Raw genomic sequence first — 21,354 nt, 5'->3', positions numbered from 1 at the left:
TACTTGGTCTACATCAACTCTACTCTTCACAGCTACTCTAAAAGCTATTCTAATTGGAAATAACAACAACAAAAAATAACAGCTAGGGGGCTGGAGAGATGGCTTAGCGGTTAAGCGCTTGCCTGTGAAGCCTAAGGACCCCAGTTCGAGGCTCGGTTCCCCAGGTCCCACGTTAGCCAGATGCACAAGGGGGCGCACGCGTCTGGAGTTTGTTTGCAGAGGCTGGAAGCCCTGGCGCGCCCATTCTCTCTCTCTCCCTCTACCTGTCTTTCTCTCTGTGTCTGTCGCTCTCAAATAAATAAAGAATAAATTAAAAAAAATTAAAAAAAAAATAACAGCTAGGTTTGTTCTGGTCATTAGGAGAGATGGTCTGAGTTAAAAATCGGAGCTAGCCCTGGCCCTACTGACGGTAAGAATCCCATAGCTTCCCAGTTCTTATTATAGATCTAGTATGCATAATCCTGATTTAGAGGTGATCTTTAATAGACCTTTCCAGATGTAAAAGTTAAAACCCACAGCATATTCTAGAATATACTGTCATCTCTGCTCTGCTGTCCAAAGTGATGGAAACGTGGACTTTTCAGAAGGTCTGGGGAAAGTGTCCAGGAAAATTGATCCTTGGAAAATGGCACTAAACCAGGTCTGAGGAGAGAGACAGCCAGGGGGGAATTCTCCAGGAGCGAGACCAAGCCAGAGGAGGATGTCTGATGCTCAACTTTAACTTCTGTTTCGCTCTAAGGCCCGGGCAACCTCCTTTCTTCTGAGCCTTTGGCGAGGCTTAGGGAATGAAGAAATCAAGGTTATTGTACATATGTGGGGCAAGCGAGTCAGCTGATCCCTGAAGCCGGCCAGCCAGCATAGTACCCACCCTCAAGTCCTCAGAAACACTGCGTGCTGGTTTTTAATACTTGGGCAATTTTTTGCACTTGTATGTGTTCATATGTGGGCACATGATTGTGAGTGGGTATACACGTACGTGCATGTGGAGGCCAGAGGTCAACATGGAATGTCTTCCTCAACTGCTCCCCCCCTTATTTTGGAGACAGGGTCTCTCACTAAGCCCAGAGCTCTCCAAGTCAGCTACACGAGCTAACCAACAGGTGCCAGGGAGCAACCCCAGCCCTGGGATTACAGACACATGCCACAACACCTGGCACTTGGGTAATTTTACATATTTATTTATTGACAAGAGAGAGGGGGAGGGGAGAGAGTAAGCATGGGTGTGCCAGGGCTTCCTGCCACTGCAAAGGAACTCCAGACACATGGGCTTCTTTGTGCAGCTGCCTTTATGTGGCTACTGGGGAATCAAACCCAGGGAGTCAAGCTTTGCAAGTAAGTGCCTTTAACCACTGAACAATCTCTCCAGCCCCATAGGCAACTTTAAAAGGAAAAAGAAAGATGCTATCCTCAAAGCACTTCTTTTATTTATTTATTTGAGAAAGACACACACACACAAAGAGAGAGAGAGAGAGAGAGAGAGAAAGAAAGAGAAAGAGAGAGGGAGAGAATGGGCACACCAGGGCCTCCAGCCACTGCACACCAACTCCAGACGCATGCACCTCCTTGTGCATGTGGCTTACATGGGTCCTGGGGAATTGAACCTTGGTCCTGTGGCTTTGCAGACAAATGCCTTAACAGCAAAGCCATCTCTCTGGCCCTCCTCAAAGCACTTCTAACACAAAGTCTTTGGGAAGAATTAGGAAATACTGAGGAGCCCACCTCCCCTCATAAGTGGAAGGAAGTCCTGACTCACTGGAATGAAGAAAGGTGGGTGGACCAGGGGCAGCTGGAGCAGAGATTTGCAGAAATGGGGGGCTCACACAAGGAGTGGCCAGAGAATGAGCTGAAACTGGACCAGAGGCTTCCTCCATGAAGAGGGACCAGAGGGTTTCGAAGCTCCTGCCCCCGGGTGGTTGTCAGCTGTGCAGCCCAGCTTGGTGGCCCCAGACCCCTGCCTGAACACCGGGCATCCGAGGTGCAGGCCACCTCACCCTCTCCCACCACACTCCACCCCCACAAAGGCACTCTCCCCGCCCTCTGTTCCTCTGTCCTATTCACACACACCAACTCTAAATAGAAAAATCCCTGGGAGCTGTTCTAACAGAACGGTTATTTTGTAGAGGTGGCCAGCCCCTTAGCCCCTTCCCATCTAGCCATCCCTAGCTGGAGTTCCGAAATAAAACAAAGGCTTTGTGTCTTTATTTTGATTTCCTCCATAAAATCTCAAACATGCAGGAAACACCCACCCAGCCCCAGATAAGTGGACTCAAGCCGCTGTCTACCAACGGTGGGTGGGGCGGCGGGGTCGGTGAGTGGGGTAGACAGGAGGCCAGCTGGCCTTAGCTGCCACCAGGGCACCTGACCTCGGAGACACCCGACTTCCTCAGCAGGAAGACTTGGTGTGAGGAGTGCCAGGCTTTCCACCTCTTTGCCAAGAATCTCAACCTGAGGAATGTGGGTGTGGAGGGATGGCTGAGAAGATATATCCCACACAAGTTTTTTAAAATATATATATATGCCCCTAAGGCTTTGGGACAGTGCCTCCACCCTCTTCCCTCATCTCCAGTTCCAATAAAGCAGACATTGAGAGAAGAACTGGAGAGAGGCTATTTTGAGTTTCCAGGCTGACTTGTGAGAGAATGGCACAGTCTGAGAAAGATGTGCTCGCCTCTACCTCCTCCTTCGGGCCTCTGTTTCCAGTGGAGTTAAAAATATGAAGAGGTGAATTGGTGGGTAATCTAAAAGGGGAATTCTAAAGGATAAAATGCAGGAAAAAAAAAGTAAAAAACCGGGTCAAAATTAGTTTTGTTTTTGAAATGAATATAATGCTTTTGGGGAGGCAATTTCCCTATTTCTCTCAGAATAATCAGCTCCTAAAGGGGTGGGTATGCCTCCCAGCCTCCCTCACAACTACTGGAGATTCCAGCAATCTCCACACAGCTCCACAGGCCTACAGACACTTTTAGCCTCAGTTCTATGGGCAATCGAAAATACGTGCTGAAGATTCTTGCAACTCCCAACTTTTCTTTCGAAAGTGGGACTGTAAATACAACACACCCGGATATTTGTGTAAATAAGGCAGAAGTTGGCTTCACAGCGTGCATAACTACTTGGATTGGTGCCACTGCTATAGCGAGAGCCTAGCAAAGCAGGTCCTTCCAAGGTCTCCGCTCCCAGCCCTGCTGACTTTTGCCGCATTTCCATCGGTGGACAAGGCATTCAGCACGATTCCTTACTGACAATCAAAGACCCTTCTCCCCCCACACCGAAAAAAACCACCTCATCTTCACTTCATAATGAGGACTTGGGGACTACTTCAGGACCCTATGGCATAATATAAAACTAGTTCAAATTTTCACCCCCAGTAGGGACTCACTGGAAAAAAAGATCTGCCGGATAAGGAGGGCCTTTCCAGAAGTATTTTGAGTCTTGGCTAGGCAGCTTTAAAAGGCAGCACTCTGTTCACTGTTCTAACTCAAACCTAAGGTGCGTTCGCACAGGATCATGCCAGGCTCCAGCTTGGGAGCCAGTCAGTGGGTGGAAAGAAGGCTGCAAACAGTTGGGTGAGAAACTGCTTCCAGTTGTCACCAGAAGCTTCCATCCTCTGCAGCCAGGGAGCTAGTTGTGCCTACTTGGCAGACAGGAGACCTCTACCAAGCACCTGGGGCCAGTTTGAAAGGAAAACTAGGGGCTTGAGAGATGGCTCAGATGTTAAAGGTGCTTGTTTGCAAAGCCTGAGGGCCAGGTTCAGTTCTCCAGTACCCATGTAAAGCCAGGTGCACAAAATGAAGCATGCATCTGGAGTTTGTGTGCAGTGGCGAGAGACTTTGGCATGCCCATATATTCATTCTCTCTCTCTTTTTCTCAAATAAATAAATAAATAAATGATGTCTTAGTCAGGCATGGTAGGTAGTACACACCTTTAATGGGAGGCCTAGGTAGGAGTATCGCTATGAGGTTGAGGCCAGCCTGAGATTACACAGCGAATTCCTGGTCTGGTCAACCTGGGCTAGAGTGAGACCCTACCTCAACACCCCCCCGCCCACACACACACACAAATAAAAGAAAGGAAGGAGGGCTGGAGAGATGGCTTAGCGGTTAAGCGCTTGCCTGTGAAGCCTAAGGACCCCGGTTCAAGGCTCAGTTCCCCAGGTCCCACGTTAGCCAGATGCACAAGGGGGCGCACGCGTCTGGAGTTCGTTTGCAGAGGCTGGAAGCCCTGGCGCGCCCATTCTCTCTCTCTCCCTCTATCTGTCTTTCTCTCTGTGTCTGTCGCTCTCAAATAAATAAATAAATAAATAAAAATTTTAAAAAAAGGAAGGAAGGAAAGGAGGGAGGGAAGAAGGGAGAAAGGAAGGAAGAGGTAGAGTTGGGGACCAAAAAAAAAAAATACCCTCACTGGATTTAACTTCTTGCTTTAAACGAGGGTTTTCGTTTTGTTTTGTTTCTGAGACAAGAGTTTCATGTAGTACACAAGCTGGCCTTAAAGCACTATGTTGCTGGGTATGACCTTGACCTCCTGACCCTCCTGCTTCCACCTTCTGAGTGCCGGAATTATAGGCATGCACCACCACACCTGGCTTAGTCCTATATTTTAGAGTATACAATGTGCTTTGTCAATAACTGATTAAGCCGGGCAGCTTAACACATCATTATCGGCAAAGTATAGAAAGCGAATCACAGCTTCTCTGTCTTTTCCAAGTACGCCTTCCACTTTCCATTTAAACCACAGTTTGGTTGGAGCAGCTGTGACTAAACCATGCTCTGAAATTCCAATGATCAAGGCAGGTGTTTGTGAGGGTGGATGAATGTCTTTGAAAAAGGTCAAAGCCAAAAATGCATTTTCATCCTACTTTCCAGCACAGTCATGACAGCAAAAGGAACTTCTATCAATACCCTCAGTGGAGGCCTTGTTGGCATTTTCAGTGCATTAGCAAAGAGAGCCACAGAAACTCAGGGTACGGTCCCGAAGCCCACCACAGACTCCGAATGGACCCAAACTAGGCAGACCAAATAACAAGAGATCTGATTTTGTTTGTTTTTTGAGGTAGGGTCTCGCTCTAGCCCAGGCTGATCGGGAGCTTATGTAGTCTCAGGCTGGCCTTGAACCCACAGTAATCCTCCTAGCTCTGCTTCTCAAGTATGTCCTGGGATTAAAGTTGTGTGCCACTTTGCCCAACAAGAGATCTGTTTTCATGTCCTGCCCTACGTGTTCATCTGTTCATTCTGGGTTATGGTTGCATGGTGTTTATTAAGTTATTTATATTATTTCAAAATTTAGAAAATAAATCAAGTATTTAGGGATTCATGGGCAACTAGAAGGTTAATGGAGTAGGCTGAATGGCTACCAGCCCTCTCTTCCCATTGCCAGTTAGCACTCGCCTTCATGAGTCGGCTTCCTACGCTGTCTTCACGCGCAGGTGGCTTGTCCTCTGGTCCCTGCCCCACAGCGCCAATTACGTGTAAGTGTGTGTCACAGCGGGGACCATGCTGCTTGGGTCTTCCAGATCTGAGACAGCAGGTGCAGCAGAAGGAGCATTTGTCACAGCACTTGCTCAGACTCCTTCCTAGAACTGCTCCTCCCAGATCATCCCTGTGGAGACTTCAACCTTCCTGAACCTCCGTTTCCATGTCCATTAGAAGGCTAAGGGCACCCAGCCACACTGCTGTGAGGCTCGGAGAGAGTGGATATATACAGTGTACAGGACAGGGCAAGCCCACAGGTCCTTGCTGAAGGAAAGATGGATGGATGGATGGATGGACAGATGGAAGGATAGCCATACAGAGAAGATATCTTTATTTTTTTCATTTTTAAAGACTATATTAAGTTTATTTATTTATTTATTAGACAGGGGAGAGAAGGGGCATTCCAGGGCCTCTACTGCAAACGAACTCAAGATGTATGTGCCACCATGTACATCCGGCTTATGTGGGACCTGGAGAATCGAACCTGGGTCCTTAGGCTTCACAGGCATGCGCCTTAACTAAGCCATCTCTCCAGTCTGAGAAGATATCATTAAAGCACATGACTGAGCAGTTGAAGAGCGCAAAGTTGCTCATTCTAGGAAAAGCAAGATTGTCAACAATTTGTGTGGAACAGGATAAGGGGTATTGCAGTCAGGTTCGCATTGCTGGTAGAAATCACCCAACCAAGCTTGTGGAAAAGAGAGGTTTATTTTGGTTTACAGGTTTGAAGGGAAGCTCCATGATGGCAGGGGAAAAAGATGGCATGAGCAGAGTGTAGACATCACCCCTTGGTCAACACAAGGTGGAAAATAGCAACTGGAGAGTGTGTCAAACACCGACAAGGGGACACTGGCTATAATATCCATAAGCCGGCCCCCAACAATACACTGCCTCCTGGAGGTGCTAATTCCCAAATCTCCATCAGCTGGGAACCTAGCATTGAGAACACCTAAGTTTATGGGGGGCACCTGAATCAAACCACCACATTCTGCCCCTGGCCCCATAAACTGATAATGCATTTGCATTTTACACCATGTATGGTTGAGTCCAACTGTAAAAGTCCCCATAGTAAGCTGGAGAGATGGCTTAGCGGTTAAGGGCTCACCTGTGAAACCTAAGGACCCCAGTTTGAGGCTCGGTTCCCTAGGACCCACAAAAGCAAGATGTACAAGGTGGCACATGGATCTGGATTTTGTTTGCAGTGGCTGGGAGGCCCTGACACATCCATTCTCTCTCTCTCTCTGCCTCTCACTCTCAAATAAATAAACAAAAAAATTTGAAGTCCCCATAGTTTTTTATCAATTCCAATGATGTTCATACATCCCCATAGGCCAAGATCTTTTAACTGAGCCATAATACCAAAAAATAACCTCAAAAAAAACCCCATAATGACACAGAAATAACATTCATACTGCAAAAGATGGCATTGGGCATAGCAAAGAAACATTCAGCCAATACAAGAATTAAACAGGGCAAACATCAAACTCTAACTCAATGACAAATCTCCAAGTTCAATCATTCTAACCAACAACAAATCTCTGGAACCCAATTCCATCACTCCAGCTAGGCTACTCACAGTCCTGGAAAACTTCATCGGGGTCTGGCAGCTTTCCTAAGCAGCCATCTCATGGCCCCAGCATCTCCACTGGGTCTCCACTGCAACCCACGGTTCATCCTCATGGTCCCATGGGGTCTCCATGCAGGCAACCAGAAAACCTGCTTCACACTGCCCATGGCAATTTCCAAAACACAAGGCCATGTTGCAAACTCAACTCATGATCTTTTCTTTCCTGCATTTCTTATACTCCACAAAAGGGTGCCAATTTGTTAATCCAGGGGGAATAAAGCAGACTTGGAAGAACAGGACACTCCTTGAGCACTCAAGCCCCTTCAAAAGAGTCTACATTCTTCCTGTTGCCCCAGAGCAGGTCAGCTGGCCCAATCTCAAAGGTTGTAATCTCTCAATTGCAGCTGAATGGGCAGCAGTTTAGGCCCAAAGATTTCATTTTTTTTCTGTGCCATATCCCTCTGTTCAAACCAATTCATTTCTATGCAAAGCAACCCTGCACAACTTCTCAGTACCTGGGCACAACAGCAAGCTTCCCACACAAACTGCTAGCCCAGTCCAGGCAAAGCTCTTTCTCGCCCTCATAAGCCAAACCTCCCAGTCCATAGTTCTTATTGCATTCAGGTCTTTCAACTCTGACCAGAATAGTCCATCAAGCTGTACTTACAGCACTGCAAGGTGTCTCTTAGGCCAAGGTTTCAACTCCTTCCACTTTCCTCTTGAAAATCAGCTCCAAAAGGCCAAAGGCACACAGCCAGGTGTCTAGCAGCAATTCCACTCCTCGGTACCACTTTACTGCAATCAGGTTCGCATTGCTGGTAGAAATCACCCAATCAAGAGCAGCTTGTGGGAAAAGGAGGTTTATTTTGGCTTACAGGCTAGAGGGGAAGCTCCACAATGGCAGGGGAAAACGGTGGCATGAACAGAGGGTGGACATCACCCCCTGGCCAACATAAGGTGGACCATAGCAACTGGAGAGTGTGCCAAACACTGGCAAGGGGAAACTGGCTATAACACCCATAAGCCCGCCACCAACATTGCCTCCAGGAGGCATTAATTCCCAAACCTCCATCATCTGGGAACCTAGCATTGAGACCACCTAAGTTTATGGGGAACACCTGAATCAAACCACCACAAGGGGAGAAAGCAAAGAACTTTGCAAAGATGTACAGATTCCCCAATGGAGTGAACTGGTTGAAGAGCAGCATGTGCCCTGTTTCTAGAAGGGTCCAGCTGAAGCCCAGGCTGTACCGCTAGCAGCTGCTGAGAAACAAGGGACTCCTCTGTGGAGATCCTTCCAGCCTGTGCTGAGCAGGTAATTTCCCATTGGGGCCCTATGTGTCTACTGAAATACTGCTACTATATATTGTTAATCTTGTTATAGCTTAGTATTATAATAGCTACATTGCTATTATATTGTTATAGCTTAATCTTTACCTCAAATTTACTATATTAAAAAAAAAAAAACATGGACTGAAGAGATAGCTCAATAGTTAAAGGCATTTGCTTGCAAAGTCTGACAGCCTGGGTTCAATTCCTCAGCATTCATGTAAAGCCAGAGGCACAGAAGGTTGCATGTATCTGTCACTAAGTTGCAGTGGTAGGTGACCCTGATGCACCTCTCTCTCTAAAATAAATGTTGAGGGCTGGAGAGATGGCTTAGCGGTTAAGCGCTTGCCTGTGAAGCCTAAGGACCTCGGTTCAAGGCTCGGTTCCCCAGGTCCCACATTAGCCAGATGCACGAGGGGGCGCACGCGTCTGGAGTTCGTTTGCAGAGGCTGGAAGCCCTGGCGCGCCCATTCTCTCTCTCTCTCTCTGTCTGTCTTTCTCTCTGTGTCTGTTGCTCTCAAATAAATAAGTAAATAACTAAATAAAAAAGAGTGATGAACTACAAGCCTTTCTAGTTGAGAATCAACTTGTTTAAATAATTAAAAAAAATTTTTAAATAAATGTTGAAAATATTTTTTAAAATCACTATGTTTCTTTATTCATTCTTTTTATTTGTAAGACAAGGTCTCATGCAGCTCAAGATAGCCTCAAACTTGCTATGTAGCTGAGGATGACCTTGAACTCCCGATCTTCCTCCACCTCAAAAGCACTTTGATTACAGGCATAGCCTACCATGTCTGGCTCTAAACTTTTTATTAAACTTTAATCGAAATTCAATAGACTCTTATTTTATTTTATTTGAGGTAGTGGCTCAGTCTGCCTCAGACTGACTTGGAACTCACTCTATAGCCTCAGACTGGCCTCAAACTCTTGGCAATTCTCCTACCTCAGCCTCCCCAGTGTTGGGATTAAAGGTGTGTACCACCATGCCCAGCTAAATTGTCATTTAAAATCTGGACTGCTATAATGCCCATGTGTGAGTGTTTAAAAATATTTTATTTATTTATTTTGGTTTTTTGAGGTAAGGTTTCACTCTAGCCCAGACCAATCTGGAACTCACTCTGTAGCTCCAGGCTGGCTCAAATGCATAGCAATCCTCCTACCTCAGCCTCCCAAATTCTAGGATTATATGGGTGCACCAACATGCCCAGCTTAAAATATTTTATGTATTTATTTGCACATGTTGGGGGGGTGGTATGCTAAAATCTCTTGCTACTACAAATGAACACCAGATGCTCGAACCACTTTTTGGCACTTCTTTTTGCATCTGGACTTACATGGGTGCTGAGGAATTGAACCTGAGCTGGTAGACTTTGCAAGCAAGCACCTAAAACCACTGAGCCACCTCCCGAGCCGCCATATTTTTTATAACACATTAATAAGTATGTAACTATGCATGTGGGAGATGCTGTCTGTCTCACACCTTAAACCACCTCTCCCATCATGGTAAGAAATTGCTCTGCTGGCTGTGACCCTAGGCCAAATAACTGGAGGGCCCCTGCTGGGTCTGGATTCTGGTATGTGAGGTGGCTAGGATCCGATAACGTTTTTATGCTTGCGACCCTGTCTGGTCTCCCAGCATATATCTGATGACCATGACAAGTCTGAGAACTGTCCAGAGAAGCCACATATGGAGCCTGGGCTTGCATGGCCCAGGTCCCACCTTGGCCCTATAGAAGACAGTCACAGAGGACAGGACTGAGTTCAGAGGCCACCCCTCCATGATATGAACTACCCTCATCCCTCATGCTCTCCCAAATCTCATAGCAGAACAACTCAAATGTGAATGGTGACATTTATCTATTGAAGTGGCCTCGTGCCACAAGCTCTCCAGACAGAGAGCGACTGAGAGCGTCACCGCAGCAGCTGGGGGTGACCCGTATTGTCTTTTAGCCATCTGGCCATCAGCAGGTCCATCTAATGAAACTGCGAGGAATGTTAAAGGACAACGACAGGGACATTGGAAACTAAAGTCACACTCTCTGTGGCTGTCCATCTTTCCTGAACTTCCAGGTCCCTGCTCTGGTAAGAACCCCCCTTGTCTCAGCCCAGCCGAGCGGGGGGCCCCCTTCTCCCAGTTGGTCTCTTTACCCTCTCCTACCTTCCACATGGAAGGTAACTTACTGTACTTTCTTGATAATAAAGCCTCTCTAAATCTTGAAGAAACAAGAAAGAAGAGAAACTAAATTCACAAGGCTGCTCCATGACTCCCATGAGAGAGCTGCTTGCAGAAAGCTGCCTTAGATCACTGAGCAGCTAAAAGACGTCTGGGGAGGGAGGAGGCTAAGCAGGGCCAGGTGGGTGATACGCTCAAGGAATAAGAATTCTACCCGGAGGGCAGGAGAGAGCACCATGGACTTCACAGCAGGTACCAAGGAGTTCAACCTGGCCTTTGTCTTGGCACTGGCAATGCCATCCCCCATTTTTCAGAGCCCCTTAGGCAGCCTGCAGATTGCACAAGTCTTCTCTCAGCCCGGGCAACAGTAACCACCTCGGTCTCTGTGTGGACTACCACCACTACCTCTGCCCTCGCAGGCTGCTTTGGAGCAGCACCATGGTGTGCCTGGCACAACAGGGCCACCCAGAAAATCCTCATATAGATGGCTGGAGAGGTGGCTCAGTGGTTAAAGGTATTTGCTTGCGAAGGCTGATGGTCTGGGTTTGATTTCCCAGTGCCTGGAAAACCAGATGCACAAGTGGCACATGCATATGGAGATCATTTGCAGTGGCGGGAGGCCCTGGCATGCCTGTGCTGTCTGTCTGTCTGTCTGTCTGTCTGTCTCTCTCTCTCTCTCTCTCTCTCTCCTCACAAATAAGTAAGTAAAAATATTTTTTAAAATATTAATGAAGCAATGGAGCATTAGACCAAGGATGGTTAGCCTGGGATTCAGGACTCATTTTCAAAAATCCATGACTCCTCTGAGCTATATGCTGTGATGGTTAATCCTGTCACCTTGACCCAATTCAGAATGACACAGAAAGCAGACCTCTGGACATGTCTGTGAGGATGTTTTCAGAGAAGTTTAATTAAGGAGGGAAGCCCTGACCTGAATGTGGGTGGCACCATCCCATGGGACGGGGTTTTGGACTGACAACAAAGAGAAAATAAACCCAAGAAATGGCTTCCTGCAAAGCCTAGTGACCCAGGTTTGATTCGCCAGTACCCACATAAAGGCAGATGAACAAAGTGGCACATACATCTGGAGTTCATTTGCAGCGGCTGGAGACCCTGTTGTACCCATTCTCTCTGTATTTCTTCTACCTCTCTGTTTGCAAATAAATAAAAATATTTTAAAAGAGAGAGAGAGAAAGGGAGTAGATCACCAACATTGATTGCTATTTCTTTGCCTTCTTTAAAATTTTTTTTTTTTTTAATTTGAGACAGAGAAAGAGCAAGAGAGAATGGCTGTGTCAGTACCTCTAGCCACTGCAAACAAACTGCAGCTGCTTGGGCCACCTTGTACATCTGTCTTACGTGGGAACTGGAGAATCAAACCTGGGTCCTTAAGCTTCACAAGCAAATGCCTTAACTGCTAAGCCATCTCTCTAGCCAGTGTGGTTCTTGCTGCCATGGTAGACTGTACCCCAAACTGTGAACCCAAATAAACCCCTCCTTCCTTAGTTTGCTTTTGCCAGGTCTTTTGTCATAAGAAAGGTAACCAAGCTTAACTTTGCATGTCAAATACCTGGAGGCAATTTTAACCACTGAGCAATCAATCTCTCCAGTCCTATATATCAATTAGATTTCTCACTTGTATATTTAAAAACCTGTGTCTCAAGATCATCAAAACCATTACCCTGAGGGGCTGGAGAGATGGCTTAGTGGCTAAGTGCTTGCCTGTGAAGTGTAAGGACCCCAGTTCAAGGCTCCATTCCCCAGGACCCACGTAAACCAGATACACAAGGTGGTGCATGCATCTGGAGTTCATTTACAGTGGCTGGAGGCCCTGGAATGCCCATTCTCACGCCTCCCCCCACTCCCTTTTTTCTCTATCTGTCTGTCTGTCGCTTTCAAATTAAAAAATCTATGTATTACCCTGAACTCCAGAGCCTCAGCCTTCTTGGCTACTTGTCTCATGTAACAATGCGTAAAAATACAGTGATCTCAGAAGAGCTGAGAACGTCTCTGGGATATTGGAATGCTGCTTCAGCTATTGTTGAGTTTTGTTGCCTGCAACCGAAAGCATCCCTACTTAGGCCCAGAGGCATTATCCAAGGCTGTGAGGACAAGGTCTCAGAGTCCAGCAACAAAATTCTTCTGGTGATTTGCAACACTGTTTTCCGGACATGAAGTGGCCATTGCAATTTTTTGTTTCTTTTTTACCTCACGGACAGTTATTCTGCATAAGGCCTGCGTATTATTGGGACCATCAGCGTTTCATCATGAATGATGGAGGAAGGCAAAAGAGAGAAAGAGAAGGGGGAGAAGACATCAAAATGAAAAGACTAGATGGAAAGAAGGAATTCAGTAGAAAAGGGGAAGGAAGGAAGACAAAAAAAGGTAAAAGGGTCAGGCATGGTGGTCCACGCCTTTAATCCTAGCACTTGGAAGGCAGAGGTAGAAAGACCGCTGAGAGTTCCAAGCCACCTTGAGACTGCATAGTGAGTTCCAGATCAGCATGGACTAGAGTTGAAACCCTACCTCAAAAAACAGAAGGGGAGTGGGGGAAGGTAAAAGGGAAAGAGAAAAATACATTAAAAACAAGATCTGGGGAAAATTTTTTTTTAAAGCTAGAGAGATGGCTTAGCAGTCAAGGCCTTACCCGTGAAGCCTAAAGACCCAGATTTGATTCCCCAGGACCTACATACGCCAGTGAACATATGACACACGCACCTGGAAATCATCCGTAATAGTTAGAGGCCCTAGTGTGCCTATTCTACCCCCTTCCTCTATAATAAATACATAAATTAGGGCTGGAGAGATGGCTTAGCTGTTAAGTGCTTGCCTATGAAGCCTAAGGACCCCAGTTCAAGGCTCAATTCCCCAGGTCCCATGTAAGCCAGATACACAAGGGGTTGCATGCATCTGGAGTTCTTTTGCAGTGGCTGGAGGCCCTGCCCATTTTCTATCTATCTGCCTCTTTCTCTCTCTGTCACTCTCAAATAAATAAATAAAAATAAACAAAAAAGTTTAAAAATTAATTAATTAAAAATAAAATATTTTTTTAAATCAAAATTCGGGCTGGAGAGATGGCTTAGCGGTTAAGCGCTTGCCTGTGAAGCCTAAGGACCCTGGTTCGAGGCTCGATTCTCCAGGACCCACGTTAGCCAGATGCACAAGGGGGCACACACATCTGGAGTTTGTTTGCAGTGGCTGGAGGCCCTAGTGCGCCCATTCTCTCTTTCTGCCTCTTCCTCTTCCTCTCTCTGTCTGTCACTATCAAATAAATAAATAAAAATAAACAAAAATTTTAAAAATAAATAAGTAAAAATCAAAATTCTCTGATTTTTCACACCTAGACAATGGGTATTTATTAGATGTTCCAGGTCATAAGGAGCTCAAAGCAACTCTTGCATTTTTCCCATCTTGAGACAAATGGAACCATGCCTCACAGCTGCTTCATGCCTTTCCAGCATAGGCAGGAACAAAGCCTCTAGAAGTTGGTGCGTACCATTCAGGTACTTGAGATCATCCCGGATTTGCTCAAGAACCTATTTCCCACTTAGCTCACCCAAGTTTGTTTTGTGCAAACTAAACAATGCTCATGGAGAGTGGAATGCTTCCAGGTACTTTCAGGGAGGCACCCCACTTGGGACATTTCACAGCAGAAGAGTACAACAGGTATGGAACACGGAATGGGGGCCCTGAGAGAAATCACTAGTTCCAGAAGGCTGGTCAGCATGTGTGTGATTCTGACTGGTGTTAGGGGCCTGGGGATTAGCTCAGTAGATGAGCCCTAGGGTCTGTCCTCAGCACTGAAAAAAAAAAAAAAATCTCACACACACACACACACACACACACACATACACACACACACGGGGGGGGGGGGGGAATTGACTGGTGTTAGACCAGTCACTCACAGGGCTCAATTTATCGGAGTCCTTCCCAGTTCAGATGATAGCTGGTGCTCAGAGATCAACCCTGAGGGAAAGTGACTTGTCACTTTATAACAAAATTAGAAATGTCTGTGACTAAAGCTAATAATAAAAGTTACACCTATCACAAAAGTGTCATGTTCTAGCTGAAAACATGAGAGTGGAAAATGGAAACTCCTTTATGTAAAGCTAACTGACAGCCATAGAAAACAGTGATCTCCCTCTCCACAAGACCTCTGGGCCTCCCCTCTAACATAAAGAAATGTCAAGGTCACATCTTGGGATGGCAATTTGCACCTGAGCACTAGGCTTGCTCACCCCCTCACCCCGTGCATACACACACCCCAAAAGACTTGATGTTGAAACCCCAGGGGCATCAGAGCCCCATGCCTCCTACCCTGGCAGAAAACAGCCAAACTACGCCACACACCATAGAGAGATGCTAACTGCCTACTGGGCAGCGTGAAAAGACCCATGGGTAAAGACCATGGCCCAAAACATTTTCAGCTCCAGTCAGCAGGGATGTGCAATTTACAGGAAATTAGGAGGTTTATGGAATGTTAGCAGCTCGAGTTTCTTCTCTGGGAAAAGCAGGAGAAGCTGTAAGAACGGCCCCAGTGAAAGCGCATTGTTCACCGCTAAGCCTTGACATGTGCCAGTTATTAATATTCAGTCACCAGCTCATACTTCAACCCACCAGTGCGGGCTTGCACCAGCCTCGGAGCCCAGCACTGCCAGGTCTTCACAACCAGGAGCTAGAACACATGGGCAAAAGCATGGACTTTAGATAGGGTCTTGGGCAAGTTGTTGACACTCGCGAAACCCATCTGCATACCGGGATAATAATAAAACCTTTTCCGGAGGCGACCTGTCGAATGATGAGCAAATCTGTGTCGTTTGGTCTTTGAACTCCTCGCTGTTACTATAGCAGAACTTCACGTCTCAATCTGAATTCTGAACCGCATCCATCTCTAGTCTGGTCTAGGACAGTTTGTGAGTCCTGGAGGTGTAAAACCCACTGTAGTAGTCCCAGGAGGTTCCCACCAGCTGGGGCTATCACAGAGCACCGACCAGAGCCCAGGTGAAGTGGTCTTTGCCCCCCCCCCCACCCCTCCAGCCTGCACTTTGCCCCAAGCCAACAAGCACCTCTGCTCTACAGTCTATCTGGGTGTCCGAGATCCACGCAGCTTCCAGCATCACCTCCCTGACCTTCCACTCTAGAGGAGGGAGCCCCGGAGAACTCCTGCTGACCACGCTGGGCTGTCACTCAATTCCGTGCCCCTGCCTTCCCCGCGGGCCAGGAGTTGGCACTGCGCCTGACACATGCTGGGCACCCGCCCGCGTCAGTGGTGTGTGAGCGCAGCACCCCCTAAGTGCCCCCATGGGGATCAGAGCCCCGGCTCCCCATCCCGGGGTGGTGGGGGGGGGGCTCAGCAAAGACTTGTTTATGAAGCAGGCTGCTTTTCTTTATTCACGTGGGTGTACCAACACCCCCCTCCCGCCCCCTGTCCCCGTTAACGCCATTTTAAAGGGGGTGGTGGAGAAAGAGCACCCCCATCTCGCCGCCCGCCTCCCCGCCGGGGCCCTTCCAGGGCAGCGGTGGAAAACCCCCGGGGTCATTACCATCCAAGGGTCTCCGGAGAGGTGAGCGGGCCCTCGCCCCTGCCGTCTCGGTCGTGAGCGATGTCTGCACGGCTCAGCGTTACGCCGGACCCGTGATGGAGGCGAGAGGCCACGCACAGCCAGTCCCAGGGCGCCCCGGGTGCGTGGAGAGCGCGGCGGAGCCCGGGGACGGCCACACCTCCAAGCCCCGGAACAAAGCGTCCTCCCGGGCCTCCTCCCTCCAAGGCGGCCGGGGACCACTCACCGCGCGCTCCAGCCCGGGCTCGGCTCCGGCCCTCGGGCCGCCTCCTCCACACTCGCCCGGAGGAGGAGGAGGAGGAGGGAGGGGAGGAGGAGGCAGCGCCGCGCCCGCCCGCCGGGCCCCGCGCCGTCGACTGGCGGCTCCGCGCCAGCGAGCCCCGCGGGCCGCTCCGCCCGTCCCCGCCCCGGCGCCGCCTTAAAGCGACCGCGCAGCCGGCGCGCATCCCGAGCGCCCCGCGCCGCGCATTCCTTCCAGCGCCTGCTAAAAATAGAGCGCAGGGCCCCGCCGCCCCCACGGGCATCCTCGCCGGCCCGCCGGCCCCGCCGCGCTCCCCCGCAGGGCAGGGCAGGGCAGCGGGCAGCCCCGGAGCCAAGAGCACTGACCCGGACAGCTTGAATGGGAACCAGCTTAAGTGCCCTGGCCGGGGCAAACTTCGAAGCTTCTGCACTCATAGGTCAGCCACCCCACCCACAGCCAGATCCTCAGAAGCCTTTCCGGGGACCCCAGATGTCTGGGTGCATCCTTCCAGGCCCCAAAGTTCTTTTGGATAGGCGACCGTCACCCACCACTTCGATGTTTCTGTTGGCCTACTTCCACTCCATTGGCGTCATTTTCTCCCTATCTTAAAAGAATTGATATATTAGCCGCATTACCCTACCCCGCCCCCATTTTTCAAGTGTACAGTTCGGGAGGTTTTGGTACATTCACAAAGTTGTACCACTGCAGTTATGATCTAACTCTACAACAATTTTATCACTACTCACCCCCCCACACACACACACACAGTGCACAAATTTAAAAAAAAAAAATGTGTGTGAGTACTCGATCCCTTCCCCCAGTCTCTGGAAACCTGTAATCTACTTTTCAGTCTCCATGGATTCAGGACATTTCCTGTAAGTGGAGTCAGACAACGGGTGGTCCCTCTTGTGAACAGTTTTCACGGTGCCTGTAAGCGGCCCAGTGTAACAGCCCCTCGGGCCCTCCCTGACCCAAAGAGCTCCTCTTGCATGCGGGTGCAGCAGCGTGTACAGTTTGTTTGGGCCATTCATCTGTCGATGGACATTTAGGGTTCAGCCTTGAGGGCTCTTGTGAATAAAGCGACTGTGAACATTGTCATAGGGATCTTTATGTAACAATACGTTTTCATTTTTCTTGGCTATACTTCAGAGTGGAATTGCCAGATCACATGGGTAACATTTTTTTGGCAAAACACTAAACTTTTCCACAGCAGCTGTGCTATTTTACGTCCCCACAATGGTCTCCACATTCTTGCCAACACTTGTTATTATGTGTCTTTTAAACTTTTATTATTTATTTATGTGTGTGTATGTGTGTGTGTGTGTGTGTGTGTGTGTGAGAGAGAGAGAGAGAGAGAGAGAGAGAGAGAGAGAGGGCCGGCGGGAGAGAGGGAGAGAGAGAGAGAGAGGGAGAGAGAATGGGCTCACCAGGGCCTCCAGCCACTGCAAACAAACTCTAGACGCATAAACCCCTTGTACATCTGGCTTAAGGGTGGGTTCTGAGGAGTCAAACCTGGATCCTTAGGCTTCGCAGGCAATTGACTTAACCACTAAGCCATCTCTCCAGCCCTGTGTGTCCTTTTGTTGTGTTTAGTTTTTCTTTTCAATCTACTTTATGAGAGAGGAGAGAGGAGAGAGGGAGTTGGTGCTCCAGGGCCTCCGGACACTGCAAGCGAACTCCAGAGGCTTCTGCCACCTAGTGCACAGGTGTCACCTGTGTGAGTGCACCGCCTGCGCACCTGGGTTATGTGGATTTGGGGGAACTGAACGTGGGTCCTTAGGCTATTCAGGCAAGCACCTTAACCACTAAGGCATCTCTCCAGCCTTATGGGTCTTTTTTTTCTTATTATAGCCATCTACTGGCAAGGAAGTAGCATCTTGTTTTGATTCTTTCTGTGGTAGTTAACTTCTCTTTGCTGAGACAAAGCACCCAACCCAAAGCAGAGGAAGACAGGTTTTATTTGTAATGTAGGCTGACAGTCTCAAGGGGAAGCTGCATGATGGCAGAGGAAAACATGGCATGAGCAGCGGCTGGACATTGCCAGGAGGATCGCCGTGAGTTCGAGGCCACTCTGAGGCTACACAGTGAATTCCAGGTCAGCCTCGGCTAGAGGGAGATCCTACCCCAAAAAAGAAAAGAAAATAAAAAGGTTGCTTCTTGTCAGATATTTTGTCATAGCAGCAAATAAAATAAAATAAATCCCATCATGTGACAGCCGTTTATCCCCCACTCCTCACATCCGCCCTCCCCTCTGCTACTCTCAGGGCTCAGGTGGTCCCTAAGAGGCCTGGGGTAGGAAAGCAGACCAGGAGGTATCTTATCTTGGCAGTAGAGAGATAAAAAGTATTTTTTGGGGGGGGGGGCTTGAGAGACAGAAGTTAACCTTGACTGGCTGGATCTTGCCCTGGAACTGGCTTTTCCTCCTCTTTTTGTTTACCACAGGCCCTGGGGAAAGCATTCTGTCTGTCTGGCTGGCCCTCGCGTTTCTATCAGGAGATACCCTCTTTCCTGGGCCTTCACTGACACAGCTGAGACAACATCTACATAGCAGTCTAAGGGTGTCTTTATTTTGCTTTCATACAGAAATCTTTCATAATATGTCTCCCCAGAAAAGGAACTTCCGCAGCATGGCATTTCTATCCAGATTCCTGGGATTCTCCAACAGTACTATTAAAGCCTTCCGGAGTGACCAGGAATGGACTATCTCATTTGGGCTACCTTCTCAGTTCTTTGAATCCTGAAATAAAACTTAGTTTCTAGAAGCCGGGCATGGTGGTAAATGCGTTTGTTTAATCCCAGCACTTGGGAGCCATAGGTAGGAGGATTGCTGTGAGTTCAAGGCCACCCTGAGTCTACATAGTGAATTCCAGGTCAGCCTGGGAGACCTACCTCAAAAACAAACAAACAAAAAACACAAAACACAGTTTCTAGCAAACAGACCCTTTAGAGAACAAGGCAGCTAAGCAGCAAAGCAAGCTCTGGGTTTGGACTTTTTCATATTGTAAATTCTGACCACATCCACTGCGTGTTGGGCATTGGGGTTTGCTGGGTATTGCCTCCAGCAAAATGAATGCCCACCAAAGGGAGCGAGAAGCACAGAGGATGATGGGAGTTCAGAGGAAGAGAGCACCTAACTCAAGGTACAGAGGGGACAAGTGACAGTTGATGACAGCCTGTCTACCAGCCAGGCAGACAGAGCTTGTGTACTTAGTCACTCCTGAGCTAAAGTCCTTCCGAATGTCCCAGCAGGTCTGCATGGATCTTCAGGTGTGCTGCAGCATGGCTCTCCAGACTTCTGGCCAAGACCCAGAAAAAGCCCAGACTGGATTCCATGCCCTGAGGTCCAAAGCCAGCCAGTGGGTCAGGAACCAATTCCACCCCCCCCCCCCAGCAGAACAAAGGTCAAAGCTGCTGGGTTGACCCTGTGGGACTTCCCTAATTGGTGGCAAAGCAAATATTCTTCATCCCTACAGTGGGAACTGTGTTTGCCTCTGTCCCAAGGCTTGCTGAATGCTGGTGCGTAGTGGCTGAGGGAGCAATCTCGAGCGGCCTGGGAACTCCAGAGCTGGACATCAGCCAGGTCCTCACCGCCCAGCTTCCCTCTAGACATCAAGCCCCAGTGTGGTCCCTGGAGATAAAGCAGCTCTGGGGTCCTGAGCTCTCACTGGTGGGGAATCTAGTTGGAAAGAAGAGATTAAGTGGAGGACTGATTAGAGAGGGGAAAGCGGAGTGGTAGATTATGATCATAGTGTATGTATACATGTATGTGTTTGTTTCTAAGGTTTTTGTCTTCCTTGGCATTTCTTCCATAGGAATGCACAAGCTTTGCATCACAAACCAGAACACACACTCACACGTGCACAAGGTTCATGGAACAATATTTAACTTCACAGTGTGTGATGCCCTCCGACTATTCCATTATGTTCTGTTCTGTTCTACTTTTTTGTTCTATTATCCTATTCTGTTATATTCTATTCTATTCTTTCTATTCTGTTGTTCTTCTATTCTAATATTATTTAAAATGCCATATTTGACATAGGTTATGTGTAGGTTATATCATATAGCCATAGTGGTATTTTTCAACTCTTGAGTCCTCTGTTGTTGTTGTCCTTCTTTCTTCCTCTTCCTTCTCCTCCTCCTCTTCTTCTGTTTTTATTTTATTTTATTTTATTTTATTTTATTTTATTTTATTTTATTGAGGCAGAGTGTCTGTCTAGCTCAGGCTGACCTGGAAATTGCTATGTAGTCTCAGGCTGGCCTTGAACTCACAGCAATCTTCCGACCCCTGTCTCCCAAGTGCTGTCATTAAAGATGTGTGTCCCACCATGCCTGGGGGTGAGGGGGGGGGGAAGAGAGAGAAAGAGAGAGAGAGGGGGGGAGAGAATTGAAGCATCAGGGCTTCTAGCCATTGCAAATGAACTCCAGAGACATGTGCCACCTTGTGCATCTGGCTCTAAGTGGGCCCTGGTGAACTGAACTGGGTCATTAGGCTTTGCAGACAAGCACCTTAATCACTCCTCTATTCTTATCTATTGATCTGTGTCTGTCTTTGTGCCAGTACCATGCTGCTTTTGTTCTTATGGCTCTGTAGTATAACTGGAAATCTGGTATGGGACTGCCTCTAGCAGTGTTCTTTTTGCTTAAGCTTGCTTTGGCTATTTAGGGACATTTGTGTTTCCATTTGAATTTTAAGATATTTTTCTATTTCTGTACAAAATGCCAGAATTTTGATTGGGATTACTTTGAATTAGTAGATGGCTTTTGGTAGAATGGCCATTGTCACAATACTGATTCTCTTTGTTTAAATATATTTTATTTATTTGTTTGCAAGCAGAGAGACAGACAGACAAAGAAAGATGGGTGCACCCAAGCTTCCAGCCTCTGCAAATGAACTCCAAATGTTGTGCATCTGGTTTGTGTGGGTACTGGGGAATAGAACCCGGGTTGTTATGCTTTGTAAGCAAGCACCTTAACCACTAAGTATTTCTCCAGCCTCATGATACTAATTCTTGCA

General features: G+C 47.9%; 1 protein-coding gene across 3 annotated transcripts in view; it reads right to left on the bottom strand.

Moving 5' to 3' along the window:
* The window catches only part of Mras (muscle RAS oncogene homolog), a 67,673-nt gene extending 51,250 nt beyond the window's left edge, over positions 1-16,423 (bottom strand). The window contains exon 1 of one of the 3 annotated variants that reach the window (XM_045136523.1): positions 16,326-16,423. The gene's annotated coding sequence lies outside the window, so the exon portion shown is untranslated. The other 2 variants (XM_045136524.1, XM_045136522.1) reach the window with 2 other exon arrangements.
* Between the last annotated feature and the right edge of the window lie 4,931 nt (positions 16,424-21,354).

This window comes from Jaculus jaculus, chromosome 17, assembly GCF_020740685.1.
Source record: "Jaculus jaculus isolate mJacJac1 chromosome 17, mJacJac1.mat.Y.cur, whole genome shotgun sequence".
In the NCBI taxonomy this organism is placed as follows: domain Eukaryota; kingdom Metazoa; phylum Chordata; class Mammalia; order Rodentia; family Dipodidae; genus Jaculus; species Jaculus jaculus.
This window is presented reverse-complemented; position numbering and strand designations above follow the sequence as displayed.